This window comes from Musca domestica, unplaced genomic scaffold (assembly GCF_030504385.1).
Source record: "Musca domestica strain aabys unplaced genomic scaffold, Musca_domestica.polishedcontigs.V.1.1 21, whole genome shotgun sequence".
NCBI classification, from domain to species: domain Eukaryota; kingdom Metazoa; phylum Arthropoda; class Insecta; order Diptera; family Muscidae; genus Musca; species Musca domestica.
The window spans coordinates 6,685,797-6,701,352 of record NW_026712258.1 but is presented as its reverse complement, the minus strand read 5'-3'; the positions used below and the strand labels follow the sequence as shown (position 1 = coordinate 6,701,352).

The window sequence follows — 15,556 nt, the reverse complement described above, 5'->3', positions numbered from 1 at the left end:
AAAGACATTCTTTCAAATTCGAGAAAAATATTGGCTGGCGTCCCACAGGGTAGTATCTTAGGACCAATTCTGTACGTGTTATTTACTGCCGATATGCCCACAATCAATGAAACTCTAACCTCAACGTTTGCTGATGATACTGCCTTCATTAGCATACACAAGGATCCTCTGATTGCGTCGGAAAAACTACAATACCATGTATATCTTCTCGAGAATTGGCTGACAAAATGGAGAATATCGGTAAATGCAAGCAAGTGCATACATGTTACTTTTGCTCTAAAACGTGAACTTTGCCCCACGATAAAAATCTTTAATACTCAAGTTCCACAGAAAGATACCGTATAATATCTCGGAATGCACCTGGACCGAAGACTTACATGGAAGCAACACATCGATGCAAAAATCACACAAATTAAACTAAAAAAGGCCAATCTTGAATGGTTAATTGGTATACGTTCTTCTATTAAATTAGAATATAAAGTCCTATTATATAAGACTATAATAAAGCCAATTTGGACGTATGGCATACAGCTCTGGGCACAGCTAGTGCCTCCAACGTAGGTAAACTACAAAGAAGACAGTCGAATATTCTTCGATCTATTACAGGTGCACGATGGTACATAAGGAACGCAAACATCCACAAGGACCTAAATATACTTACTGTTGAAGAAGAAATAAAGAAGCTTTGCCGCAAGTACTTAAACCAACTATCCGAGCACCCAAATAACTTGGCCCGCCAACTCCTACTATTCGGAGGACACGATAGACTGCGCAGACGTGACACTCTTTCTATCATATAGTTTATTTTTTTGTCTTACGCTCTCATTATTTTTAGCTCTTGTCTGGCCAATTGAACGTCGCCCACTGTTATACTTCTACAGGTAGTAGTATGCTAAATTAGAAGCTGCTTCTGTGAAGAAATCGAAAAGACTATTACTGTAGTCCGCGGGATGATTAGATAATACTGTATCTAAACAAAGCAACATTATATCCGTAAGACTATTTCTGTAGTCCGCGATTCACTTAGATATATCTGTATCTAACCTAATCTTAACTACCTACTCAATCAATTCACGGATATAACTGTATCCACAAGCCCACAAAATAACACACATCTATATCATAAAAAAAAACTATAATTAATAATTAAAGCATGAAAAAATATGGGGTGATTGTATTGACAACCTCCCTATAAAAATATTAGTATATAAGATATGAAACCTTATTGTTATTTTCATTGAATATATGAAAGATTCAATAAATTAAAAAAAAAATCTTTGTTCCATTTAGATAATTTGAATTAAATTAGCGAAGGCACAAATCACACATTGTGCACAGTTGTTAACAGGGTCATAAACAGATTTGCAATAATATAATTTTTTTCTCAAAAGTACTCAAAAAGGTTTGCACCGATCCATTTTTTTAAATATGATTGAACGCTTTATTACTTTTCAACACATGTATATTGTTTCCAAAATACTTCCCAATACCGAAAGTTCTACTCCAAATGGCACACGAACAAAAACAAAACGTAGCAAATATACTACACCAAATAAAATTCTTAGACCATTGACTTTCACAACAGAAAATACGGTTTTAACGTGAAGCCCATTCGATATATAGATCACGAAACCTCCACCCCTGTTAGGTATTAACCTATATCCTGGAATAGCTACAGATATATCCAATATATCTAGTGACAAGTATGCTCTAAAATGGCTAATACATCCAAAACCTAATCCTTCAAAATAGATTTAAGCTCATATTTTTTAAGGAAGTTTAAGACTTCTGCAGTTCCAGTGACCTATTTTTTAGTTGATTAAAGTAAGGTTGGCAGACATCATTTTGTTTGAAATAGCATGCGATGGGAAGGCAAAACAAATAGAATAATAAAGATGAAATAAAAAAACACTAGATAATAATTTTTGCAACATAATATACAATTTAATTTTTAATACAAAATAACATACAATACTTGATAACACAGGTGATCGTAAAAAATATTAATGATATCATACATGCAATCAGTGTAATAGTATAAAATACTGCTACATGGACCAAACCTCGGATTGCTGTAATAAGCACCAGAAAAAATAAGTGCCTCCCTTCGTCACTACCTTCTACCCACATGCCGACTTTGGGCAAGTCCTTATTTTTTTTGTGTTCCAAAAGTCGCACTCTTAAAAAAATGCATAACTATAAATATTTTACGAAAATATTCTTATCTAAACAGTTTTTTTTTTTTGACAATTTTTTAATGTTTTAAAAAGACCTATTGATTTTTTTTTAATTTTTAATATAGTTACGTATCTTTTACATTTGGCGTCTTTACCAATTTTTTTTCTAAAGAATATGCATTGTCTCGTTTATGCTGAAGGACCTTCACAGACGAAAATGTCAATTTTAAGGGAAAAAATCATCTTTTCTTCAAGAAATTTTACAAATATTGGCATTATATTGGAAGTTTTTATACATTTTTTTATTTATTTGAATAAAAATTTGAAAAATGCCTACTACTGGGACATGCCGAACTTAGGCGCACTTTAACCTATTCCATTTTCAAACTTCATATAATGCTGATGAAATTATTGGAATGTACAAAGTTTAAATAAAAAAAAAAACAAAATATTTTTCCAAATGTATTCAAATAGTTGTTAACAAAAATGAAGAAATGTTTAAATACACGATGTTTGAAGATAATCCCTGCCTTCCTTTTCATGTATAAGATTTATGATTGTTCAAAATTTTGAGCCTTGTGGAGAAGGTGGTAAAAGGAGCGGGCCGATAACTTCCATATTCACATCAGATCTCTGGTTGATAAAAATGTTGTAATATACAAAGTTTATAATTGTTCAACCTGTTGATTCATTGTGGGAAAGGTACCAGGAGATGGGGCCACATCTCCACACTAGACCTTGTGTTGGTAGAATATTTAGGATATGCTATGTTTGAAAAGAAAGTGATGCTCATTCTGTGTTTTATGAGTGTCATGGTTATTCAAAATTTTGATCCGTTGTGGGGTAGGTACAAAAATGAGTAGACCCCTATATCAAATTTTGTGTTGATGTTGAAAGAGTGGTCCTTCTATCCGTTCTTCATATCAGATCTTGTGTTGGTAGACATATTATGATGTACGGTATTTGAAGACAATAATTCTATTATTTCTTATTTCACATTTTATAAGGTGGGGGATTAGCGTTCCTGTTACACCATTCTATTCAATACAGACCTATCTCGCCTGAGCTAGTCCTTAGTGGCCCATACATGGAATGTGGGTGGGGTAGCAGTCAAGTGTGGAGGTAGAGGTGCTTAATGTGTATATCCCGCCAGTTAATAACTGTGAACCGCGTTTCTTGCCTAATATAAGTCCACTTTTGGAAGGCAATAACCACCTGGTACTAGGGGATTTCAATGCCCACCATGAGTTGTGGCATTCCGTCCTAGGTAATGACCAGAGGGGATCAGCGTTGGCAGAGCAGATTGACTGCTCCACATTTTGCACGGTAAACGAGGATGCCCCCACCCGCATAAGAAGAGAGTGTCACAGTTTTGATGTTTTGCAACATTGAAACCGATTTAAGTAAACTGTGGGTAACGTAAAGTCACTCTTGAACCCTGGGAAAAAGGATGATAGGACTGCAGTTACACATAACGACGTAACGGTGACTGATCCGAAGAGGTGCGCTGGTCATTTTAACCGCCAATTCGTCGAGCACCCTGAGAGTGACAGGGCGAGACGAAGAGTACTACGTCGTATAAGAGCTCTTCCCTCCGAGGATGTACCTCCACAGTTTACGATGGGTAATGTTGCGAATGTCATACGAAACGCTAAGTCGCGTTGGGCCCGGACGGAATATCAATGTTGAAGCAACTTCACACCGGGAGTTGAGTATCTAACCAAAGTCCTTAACTTGTCAAAAACGTCGGCTGCCTAGGCAGACCAGGGTAGTTTTGACCCAACTACCTTCAAGATTGTGCAGCCGTCTCAATTCGTGTTGGACACGAATTGACGAAGATGTGCGGAACGCCTGCCCAGCATGCGATACTGGCCCGCACAATACGCCGCATCTGTTTAACCCTTTCAGTGTCAATGAAAATTTTTGTCGAGATAAAAATCTGAAATTCCGTACTAATTTACTAAAATGTGCTCAGAAATTCGAAAACGAAACTAATAGAATAGAACTGCAATATTTTTAAATAGCGTACGTGTCTGTTATTAAAAAATATCAAAAATAACGGTTCGTAAGAAAAACAAGAAATGGCAAAGAAAGAGAGTACTTTTAAATGTCAAATATATTTGACAAAAACACTGAAAGGGTTAATTGTCCAACTCGGTCCAGAGGATATCTGGCTACAGCCCATAAAGGTAGCAGAATTCCTAAACCTGGACATTGAGGAAGAACCGAATTAATCAGAATATAAACAATGGAGCATGTTAACACTGCTACAACAACAACTGTTGATAACACATACCCATTTATACTATAATTTAATTTTAATTTAGGGTTAGATTTAAAAAAAACACATATGCTTACACTTTTTTAAATTCAACTCCATGCCATTGAGTTGACGCCAATTAAAAAGCCTATTTAAATCTCTTTACAGTAAGTCAAAATGAGTCAAGAAGATTTATGAGTCAAGAATAATTTTAAATCTTCAGCGTACTTTAATAATTTTAGAATACTCAATTGAATTTGGTAGATCATTAGCAAACCATAGAAATAGAGCTGGCCCCAGGATGACTTCCTTGTGGAACACCAGATGGAACATCAAGAGATTTAGAATGGCAATTTCAAACAAAACTATCTGTGAACTATCGCACAAATAGGAAGAAATCCATAAAACCAAGTAACTATTAAATAATTTACGTTTGAATAAAAGTAACCTATGATTGACTTCATCAAAGGCTTTGCTGAAATCGGTATAATTTATATCAGTTTATTTGTTGTGAACAAACCCTATAATTACCTCTCATAAAAATTGGATAAGATTAGTAATGGTTGAGAGTCTACTGCGGAAACCATGTTGAAATGGACTTAGAAAGATATGATTTTATGGGAAATTACGTCAGTAATTAATTTTTCAAATGGAATGGCTGTCAATTTTGCAATTCCTCTATAATTGGAAACATCTACTAAGCTGCCGGATTAATGTAGATGAAGCAAATACAATTGTTTCCAATCACAAGGGAAATGACCAAATTCAAGTGAATAATGGTACTGCAATGTTAAAGGGACCTACAAGGTATTTTAACAGAATTGTAATATTATACTGGAAACATCTTCCGGACCCAGAATGTATTGCTTTAAATTACGTGGACCTGTTGAAATTGACAATAAAGTATAGTTACTTCAGGAAATCCTGGTAATTTATATGGATAGAAAAAATTTTGCGGAAAGTTGTCATAATAGGCAGACGCGAAACACTTAGCAAAATATTCAGCGATTTCAGTATCGGAATATGTTCATAATTATCGACTTTTAATAAACAAGATTTAGAATATGTTTCTTTCTAAATTTACAAATGGACTTTGGATTACATTTAAATTTGTTTACCCTCCACATTGAAAAGGGGGGAATATTAACTTTGTCATCCCGTTTGTAACATCCCTAAATGTTCGTTGTAGACCCCATAAAGTTCTAAGTCGATTTAACGATGAAGTGGTGCGCTGGCCATTTACGATGTCCGTTTGTCTGTTGAAATCACGATACCGCCCACATTATTGACGCAGAGCTTCAAAATTTGGCAGAACAATTTGTATTGTGTTTAAATGAGATTTTGGAATAGCCGCCATATAACACACATCCCGAAATTCGGTATTTTGATGATTTTTGCCAATTCCACAAATTTGTCTAAAAATTGGTATTTGTAGTTCATAATGGATTCTAGCTCCGGCTGTGAAACATTGTATGCATAGCACCTCTTTTTTGTATAGCCGTATATATTATATTATAATTGTACCTCCCTATATTCGGTATTTTTATGATGTTTGCCACATTCCAAAGATATGTCTAAAAATTGGTATTTGTAGTTCATAATGGATTAAGGTCCATTTTTTGTATTGTCCCCATAATTTCCGATTTTCGGTGTTTTGATAATTTTTGACACATTATTCCATGGATTTGTCCCAAAGTTGGTATTTGTAGTACGTAATAGGTTCTGGCTCCTGTGGCGAAACATTGAAAATTTATGTCCACGTTTTCCTATAGCGCACATATAACTATACTCACAGATACTCGGTATTTTAATAATCCTAGTCACATTTACCCCCAAAATTGTTCCAAATTTTGTATTTAAGAAGATTTGGTAGATGACAATCCTTGAAGTATAAAATTGTCTATGGAGGTTCCCGTTTTGGTATGGCCCCGATACAACGGCCTCACTCACTTCATGGTATTTTAAAAAGTTTTCCAACATTATCCAAACGGTCTTACTGATACTATAATTATACTACTCAGTGACATTAATATACACACTGTTAGATGATAATTATCTTCGGGTGTTAAGATAGCAGGGATTCTTAAAATTTTAAAATACTGTGTGATATTAACAAATGCTAAATCAAGATTTTTTCAAAAGTTTTTTCTATACTATTTGTTTGATGAAGGTCTAAATCGCAAAAAATGGTTACATTTCCCAGATGGGGTTAAAGGAATCATTGATTCTGAATCTGGCAATGAGATCAACTTAATGGATGGCATGTTAAAATCTCCAAGGGCCAAAATATAATCAATAACATCCACTTTCTAAACTATTGGTGATATTGCTGAAATATGGCGATAATATAAGACAGCGTCTGACGATGGAGGTATATGAGAGCATGTGAGAAAAAAATTACGTTTGTCCAAATCGACAATTGTGCTGATAAATTCAATATCATTAAAATCTTTTATTTCAAATATATTGGAGGGATATGTTGCATCTACAACAATAATAACACCCCATCTTGTATATTTATACGATCTTTGCGATATAACTGACATTTTGGACATACAATTTCGGGTATCAAATAAATGGCTTTAACCAAGTTTCGGAAAATGATAAACTGTTGTAATCAAAGGCAAAACTATCAGCGTATAAGCGATATAATTGAAATTTTATCCCCCTTAAATTCTGATAGCAAATTGATAAATCATTATTTAGTTTTTTTTAGTAAGTGAGGTATATGAGCTAAATTTTCTGTTTTTTTTTTTTTTTTTTTTTCTACAAATTCTATTACAAATGCTCTAGCAGGCCAAAATTCATTCGTAATTACTTTATCGAAAAGATTTTGAGGTAAAACAACATCAAAAGAAGATCTGTTTACATACATATCTTAAACATATTTTTATTTATATCAGTAGTAGTCGATTGATTTTACCAAATAGATAATCGGTTGTTTCTTTTTAGGTATTTAATAATGGTAGATGGAACCAGGAGTATTCAGTACAAGAAGTCTATGAAGAAGGTTGTAAGGAAGTAACTGAAAACACCATGGCGGCCTCATTAAAAACACATTGCTACTGCCGAGGAGATTTGTGCAATAAATCAAATAAAATTTTTAATGTAAAAACTGTCATTGTGATAACTGCGCTTGGTGCACTTATGATATGTTTCCAAAATAAATATATTTAATGTGTGAAAGAATCTCTACCCTAAACATTGAGTTCTATCGTATGTCTTGGTACACATTCGTATTAATAATTGTGAATAAATGAAGTACATGAGATTATTATTTGTAAAAATTTGGTATTATTTGTATAATTTCATTTCACTTCATTTTTTCAAAAAGAAGTCGTTCGATGTATATATCAAATGATTGTTCTCCACAGGTTCATGATATCAGCCATATGGCCACAGAGGGTGTATATAATTGGATACAGCAAAAATGTAAAAAAATGCTGGTGCGCACATTGATCTTAAAATATAATAATATGAAAGAAGTTGAAAGAAGACTCCGATTATCAAATTTCATATTTCGCATATTCCTAAAATTCTACCAACTCTATATATTTTATGGAGACGTGGTAGATCGGACTACTCCTTGTACCTTCTACACAACGGGTTAAAATGTTAAATTCTAATAACCCTCATAAAATGCAAAAAGAGCATCCGACTGTTTGGTACATCATAATATTTCTACCAACGGTTAATCCCTCACACAGTGTCAAAGTTTTGAATAATCATAATTCTTATAAAATCTAATAATTCTCGTAAAATATGAAATGTCCGACCACCTTCAAATTTCGCATATACCAATATTTCCACCAACCTTTATACCTTATACCGGACCACTCCATTTCATATATGGTCTGTCAAATTTTAATCTTTAATAGCCGTAGGCCTGTCATTTGATTTAAAAAAATTAGTTTGGTTGCAGAGAACGACACGCAAAATAATGCAGTTATTCTCTAGAAAGCTTAAATATTTTACAACAAAAAACACCGAGGCTCATTTTTTGTCCTATGAAAATCTGATTTGAGAACAAAGGCGACAAATATCATTTGGAAATTTTTATAAAGAACATATTTTTATTTTTATATTTTCGTAGAACAAAAATCCAGTCTCCGGTCAGTCTCCAACTTAGCTATATTTGTAAAATGTACACAAGGAAACATTATCAGCAGCGAGGTTTCAATAATACGACCTCAACTTTTATCAGCCAACTAGGGATGCATTATGTGCGATATTAGAATATTTTAGAAGTTTATAACGTTATATACATGTTTATATCATTCACAAATTTTCAACAGCCGAAAGCCTAGAAACTGTCTATCTGGCCATCTTTGTTCCATTTAGATAACTTGAATTAAATTAGCGAAGGCACAAATCAGAAACAGATAAACAGATCTGCAATAATATTATTTTTTTCTCAAAAGTACTCATATATTACAACAATGGTAAGAAACATATAATTAAAAAAGTATGTTTTCACTTATTTAAATATTCGTCGTACTTCCTGGTGGGCGTTGTCGCATATACTTAGTTGTTTCTAGTTGTCCAGCAACATCTTTCGGAGAGAGTAAAGTAGTTTCATGTAGAAGTTTCATGTAGAAGGTAAACAGACGAAAACCCTACAAAAAACTTGCAAGCAATCAGATGATTTGTCAAAACAAAACAATTTGTCCGTCATAAAAAAAATGAAATACACAAAAATTAAAAATGAGTCGAAAAACAAAGCAATTAGTTTCCTAAATGAAGATGTTTTTAAATTGCTTGTCCAAATATAAATCACCGGAAGAAGAAGGGTTGCAAGAGATTACAAGAAGGAATTTGTCCTGCGAGAATTTGCAAATTTTCAGTGAAAGAACTGTCAAAAATTTTTTTTTTAAATCGCCCTCTTGCAAAACTTTTGTGTTAACAGACGTGTGTACCAGAATAATTCTGCTGGAACAGGTGAATTGCCGTTTAAAAGCTTATGAAGAGTATTTCCTACTCAATATTGAGTAGTAGTTTATTATTATTGTTTACGATTCGTTTTAGGAATCGACAAATTCGATGACTTGTAGGAATTCTATGTGCCAGGATAACCTTGACCACCTGTGCCCCTGCTAGGATATTTCTGACAGGACAATATGGGTATCACTGGAAAGCTTACGCAAATTAATTCATACTCAAATATACGATACGATTAAAAATCGCCATATTTGACGCCTTTTGTCTGAATTCTGTATAGGGATAATGTTAGTATCACTGGAAAGTTTATGAAGAGTACTTTATACCCAAATATTTCAAAGATTGAGATTCTACTACTACAGCTACTTTATCGGAATTCTAAATTTTACTTCTACTGAATAGCTAGAAAAATTCTGCCGTAACAAGTGGTTTGCGGTTGGAAATATTGAATTTAGGGGCAATGCTCGGATCATTTTTTTTTTTTATCGCAAGTAGGTATTTTTAACCTGATTAAGGGAAAGTCATTTTTTCCTGGGGGTAATACCCGGATGTTTTACAGAAAGTTCGGATGAAACATCTGGTTCTACAAAACCGATTAAGTTTACCTATTCAACAAGTGGTCATATGATGGGGTTATTGGATCCATGAAGCTTAAGCCCCGGCCGAAAAAAATCACAATTTCATGATTTGCATCAATAATATCATGTTTCATGTCAATCCGAGCATAGCCACTAAACTCAACTTAAGCATAAGTTAATACTACACGTAAGTTATGAGTAAATAAATTATAATTAATATTTGAAGAAAATTTAATTTTTCTTGTCTTTAATGTGAAATGTCCTTTCAACCTCCGATGGGTGAGAAGGTCCCTAGGGACGTTTTTGCCTTTTCAAACTGGAATTACTCCTACTTCGGCCACTACAGACACTAGGGATGATAATAAAAACAAAAACTTCTAAGAAAAATTCGAAGACATGAATTTTATTGCCGCAATTGATAATTATGAAGTTGAGCATGATGAAGATCGCACATACCAACCTGCTGAAGAGTCAAATGCCGAAACTGAAGAATACGTCGAGCTAAATGAAGATACTGATGACAACGATGATGAAGAGGAAGAAAATGATAGGAAACGAATGAAATTTACTATACTGGTAAAGATGACACCCAATGGAGTAAAAAAATACCATGCTGGTGGTGCACTCGTAATCATAACATGTTCAACTTCCTAAGAAAGAAACTATCATGACATAGGAAATAATACACTTAATACTACGTAATGACAGGGAGGATGTAGGTGCATAGAATTTGGCGAATCCAACGAAGAAAAAGGAGTGGCAGCCAGTGACAGTGAAAGAGTTTGACGCCTTTGTAGCTGGACTCACAAGATCAAGCCATGGATTAACCAGCTATGGAATTATGGAGCGCGACGCGTTGCACAATATACAAAGCTGAATTATTCGATTCGATAATTGAAATACTCGACAACGGCAAATCTGCGGCTATTGACGATATTTGGCAAATATTGCTACATAACTTGGCAGAAGCTTACACTCCTCATGGAGCACTAAAAGTTTTTAAGTAGTTGTTTCCTTACAGAGGCCGCACACATTATATTACGTCAAAGCCAGCTAAATATGGTCTCATAGAGTTTTTATCCTGTGAAGGGAATGATATATTATGGGAAACTGTCAAACCAACAACGGGAGATAAACCAAGGGCACAACGTTGTGCTGGATCTTGTGGAAAATATTTAAAATCTAGCCGTAATATATACGCGGATAATTTCTTTACCACTCTTGACTTGGCGCGTGTTTTGTTGAGGCGGAAGACTGCATATGTTGGTACAGTGCGCTACAACAAAACATTCATTCCCCAGGAGTTCAAGAAGAACCCGAAGTGCACCATCAATAGTACATTATTTTGGGTTCAACGAAGAGGATATAGCATTATGCTTATACGTGCAGGAAAAAAGTGGTGAACGTGCTCTCCAAAATGCACTACACCTGCAATGTTGACGAGCAAACCGAGAAGCGGAAGCCCTATGCCATAATAGGTTACAACGCCAATACGATTCACAACAAAATGAAGCCTATAAAAAGGAGTGGCAGATTGCTATTTGTCTCTTATTTTTCTTTTCATTCTATGTATTACCAAGACCGATGGAAGTCAATGCACAATTGTATACGGCTAATTCGAGTAGACCGTCATGTCGCCTTTGCGGGTCTGAATATGGCAGCGGAAAACGCTTGCATGATTAATTTCTGTATATGACGACAAATTGTTTTGTTTTGACAAATCAGCTAATTCCTCCTAAGTTTTTGCAGGGATTCCGTTTGTTAACTTTTAGCAGTTTTGTTGTAAAAGAGAATAAAACTGTCTTATTCTCTCAAAAGGAAGTTGCTGGACAATTCCCGCAGGAAAGTACAGATTTGGAAATTTTTTTGAAGGTGATGTTTATTACTTACAATGTTATTGGTTTAGTAACAAATTTCTACGTTGTTCATCTAATATTTTGGAATGGTCTAAAAATATAAGTTTCTATTTAACTTTTGGCGTGAGTATGACCTGCGATAATATGAAAACACTGCTCTTAAATCGACAGAAGTTGTGCAAATCGGCTTCTACAATCAGCCTTGTAGCTGCAGCGATTATTTCAGTTGTTTTGACCAAAATGTATATCATGGTAAAGGAATATAAGAAAGGGAAGGAGGTTAGCGGTAAAAAAATTATAACAAGTTCGAATCGATCTAGTTTTAAGTGGAGACTTATGTTTTAAGTGAGGATTTATTTCACACCTAGAGCAATCCAAGGGAAGGGGATTACGGGCAATAAAATATGCAAAGTTCTGATTGATACCTTGAGTTAATGTTCTTCTGTACGACTTGTGTGTAGTAAGAAAACATATATAAAACCTAGTTGTTTATGTTGTAACTAAATAGACATAGACCAATCCAATAATTTCAGCAATGAAATTTTCTCAATGCGAGTGGAGTGACGCAAAGTTTTTTTGAGGCCTTGATTTGGATGGAGAGGTGGCGAAATATTTTAAAAAAGAAAATGAAAAGGGAAACGCCAGGAGGAGATTCGGTTGAAACCCAGGAGGAAGTTCGAATGGAATACCGTGAAGATGAGAGGACTGGAGGACCTAACCGAAACTTTATTGATGAAGACCTCCTCATCATAAATGATATACTTTTGTCAGGTGATATGTCGGAAGATTTTTTAGCATCCTCTGGGGAGCCCTGCGAAGAAGATCAGGCAACACAAGAGAGTTGTTGATTTTTATCTCCCCCTCCTTTCCCAAGACATATTAAATACCAGTAATGCTATAGAAGATGACCTTGGTGGTCAAATAAGTGAAGCAGACGAGGTCTTGCAAAAATGGACAGGAGTTCAGAATGATGACGAATGCCTTATACAATTCAGTGCGGAAAGTCCACATATAAACGGAAGAGATTCAGAACCAGAACAAAGGAATTTATTAGTAGATTTAATTACATCTATTACTAAGCATATAGAACAACTAAAAATACTTGTTGAAGATTTGAAAGATTGTGATCCTGTTAAAAAAAAATTTATAAAAGATTTTAAATAAATAATTAAAAAAAATCATTTTTTATCTTACATTTATGGGAGTAGAAAATGTGCAAACATATATAAATAGCCGGTGATGTCAAGTAAAATATGAACAACAACAAACACTTAGTATGAAGGAAATGGAAATAAATAAGCAATATGCAATTGCAGGAGCATATAAAAAGCAAACAAAAAATGGAAAGTAGTATTGAAATTGGATGATTCAATTCTATACCTCCCTGCGAGATTCGTTTCCCTAGGAGAAGATGCCATGACGCAATTAAGTCAAGAAGGATTTACCAATCTCAAAAACACCTTTGCATGAAGGGAATGATAATATGTCATATAAGTTAAGATAAGGAGTTTTTTAATCCTCATACGCATCTAATACACGAATAGAAATAAAAAGATTAAGTAAATAAAAGAAATCTATATTTTAAAACAACGTAATTTTTTATTTAATGCTATGTAGCAATAATCGATTTTTTCTATAAATGTTGAATTCTACCGTAAAAGAAATTTATTACGTAATCCAGCTTTCATCATTAAAATAAATCTCTTCAATATTGGAAATTTAAAAACGCCAAACTTCGATTAAAGATATTTCACCCATGGCATTAAAAATCCTAACCCCAGCGAGATGGCAATATTATTATACTGGCGAAGCTGATAGCCTTATATGTCATGTTGGAATGTTTATGTATTTTCATAACAGCGTTAGCATTTATGCTCTTGTGTCATTATTAATTTTAGTGGACTAATATATTTCATATTTCTTATTAAATATAATTCAAATCATTTTTCTAATTCTTATTCAATAAAAATTCTAAGCATAAATGACCACAATTAAATGTATTAAAGATTTGTTTTCTCACTGTTTAATTTACATTAGCGTTTTGCTACGTTAACAATGGGTTAACGCCTAATTACTTGTAAATGATTAACATCGTTGAAATCTGTCAATGTCAACAGATTTCAACGAGTGGCGAATGGCGACAACGCCACCTTACTTCATGTTGGGATCGTTGTTTTGTTGTTAAACTCTTCCTTCTTCTATCGCGTCGATACGAACGAAGGCTCTCCCCGCTATTGTGCAAAAAAGTAATATTGTTTACCAAATCCTTTATATTATTTATCAATAAAGCCTGGCTTTTGCTTTATTTTATCTTTTAAAACTAACCCCACTATTGTGTTTTTATTTATTTTATTTGTTACATTGGTTTGCTTTGCAAATCCCCCTTTCCCCGCATTGGCGCAAACAATGGTCACTTCGTACCGGATTATGAGCCCTTGGTAAAAAGAAGTTAATCGTTTCTTCTTTTTTCTATTTGTAAACCAAACTTCTTCAACACCATCAACAAAAATACAGTCCACACCAGAGGGCTGCAATGAGTATGATCGAGTAGGCTTGATCACACACACTGGAAATACAATCAAACCCAATCAGTCGGTCAAATGTAACATGTTCATTCGAGTTGCTCAAGCCAAATGAAAAAGTTGTGATCGAACATGTATTGATCGAAGTTTTGTGTTCGCAATCAAACAGCTCACATGAATGTTTTGTTTACGAACTAATGTTGAACAATACATACCGAAACGATCATCTCGGATGAGTATGATCGGTTTGATTTTTTTTGAAGGGTGAGTGATTTGATTCGATTAAATACGAAAGATCGAATCTGAGCGTAATCATGTATTGTAGTTTTGGTATGGTTATCAATACTAGAAGCAGTACCCATTAAAGAAATCGAAACACATGGTATTTATTAAATAACGATTTTTTATTTCATTTGGGCTTATAGTATACCAGACTTCAGTGGCTTATTTCTAAAAAAGAACACATTATTTCTAAAAAAAATAACAAAAAATCAGACTTCAATGGCTTATTTCTAAAAAAAGAACATATTATTTCTAAAGAAAATAACAAAAAATCAGACTTCAGTCACTTATATGTAAAAAAGGAACACGTTTTTTCAAAAAAAAAAAAAAAATAAATAAATAAATAAATAAATAAAAATAATAATAACAAAAAAATGTATTTCAGTTGCTTATTTCTACAAAAGGAACATATATCAGTCTTATTTATATTTAGTTGCAATTTTTGTTAAAAGAATTTAAAAACATTAAACTGTAAACAGCTCTCGGCCCAATACTGTTCCTTTTCTCTGTAATTATATTGCCTGACAAAGAAAAGGATCTCTCTGCTGCTGCACTGCTGGCCGGTATTGTGTGCATTTCTAATGCTAGTTGTGACAAATATGGGTAATTGGTTTTGTTATTTTTCCACCAATCCAGCAAATTAAAATTTTCTGTCATATCAACCCGTTCTACTTCGTCTTCAGGCTTATCCAAAATTTGTGTTGCAGAAGATACTTGCATTAAACTTGCAAAAAAGAAAGTGTCATTGTTTTTATTTGAGGTTGTCCGCCTACTTGTTTCCATATCGACTGTACATGCAAGTTCGAAAGTAAAATTCGACAATGAAGTTGGGGAAGGAGTGTTCGGATTTGAATTTGCAACGTAATTGCGTATTCTGGAAATGCAATACTCCTTTATATTATTTATTTCGTTTGGTTGCATATTTATAGCGGGAGGGTATAAG

At 33.9% G+C, this 15,556-nt stretch overlaps 1 long non-coding RNA gene across 1 annotated transcript; it reads left to right on the top strand.

Moving 5' to 3' along the window:
* Positions 1-4,840: 4,840 nt before the first annotated feature.
* LOC109614060 (uncharacterized) lies at positions 4,841-9,623 on the top strand. The gene is made up of 3 exons (XR_009342202.1): positions 4,841-5,244; positions 7,390-9,375; positions 9,463-9,623. It is a non-coding gene; the product is annotated as an uncharacterized LOC109614060 (long non-coding RNA).
* Positions 9,624-15,556: the final 5,933 nt, after the last annotated feature.